Source organism: Penaeus monodon, chromosome 24, assembly GCF_015228065.2.
Source record: "Penaeus monodon isolate SGIC_2016 chromosome 24, NSTDA_Pmon_1, whole genome shotgun sequence".
Taxonomy (NCBI): Eukaryota; Metazoa; Arthropoda; class Malacostraca; order Decapoda; family Penaeidae; genus Penaeus; species Penaeus monodon.
The window spans coordinates 6,906,915-6,907,128 of NC_051409.1; the positions used below are offsets into that span (position 1 = coordinate 6,906,915).

At 35.0% G+C, this 214-nt stretch overlaps 1 protein-coding gene across 1 annotated transcript in view; it reads left to right on the forward strand.

Moving 5' to 3' along the window:
• LOC119588828 (glycine-rich RNA-binding protein 5, mitochondrial-like) overlaps positions 1 to 214 on the forward strand; it is an 11,630-nt gene that overhangs the window by 7,644 nt on the left and 3,772 nt on the right. The gene's annotated exons all lie outside the window — the stretch shown is intronic.

Genomic DNA, 214 nt, shown 5'->3' on the forward strand with positions numbered 1-214 from the left:
GTTGTCCACCCACATATACATACGCGTTTATATCTATTGAATGTCCGTATGTATGTAAATTGATTGGGTTTTGGGCATCACGTGGTTTTAATAGTCCGACCATAAAATACGAAATTCAGACCAAATAGGTAATCAAACTCGGAATAGAATTATCGCACGTATCGGTTACATGCGATAACATGCTTAAAATGAAAATAGGTTTTAGGAATATCTA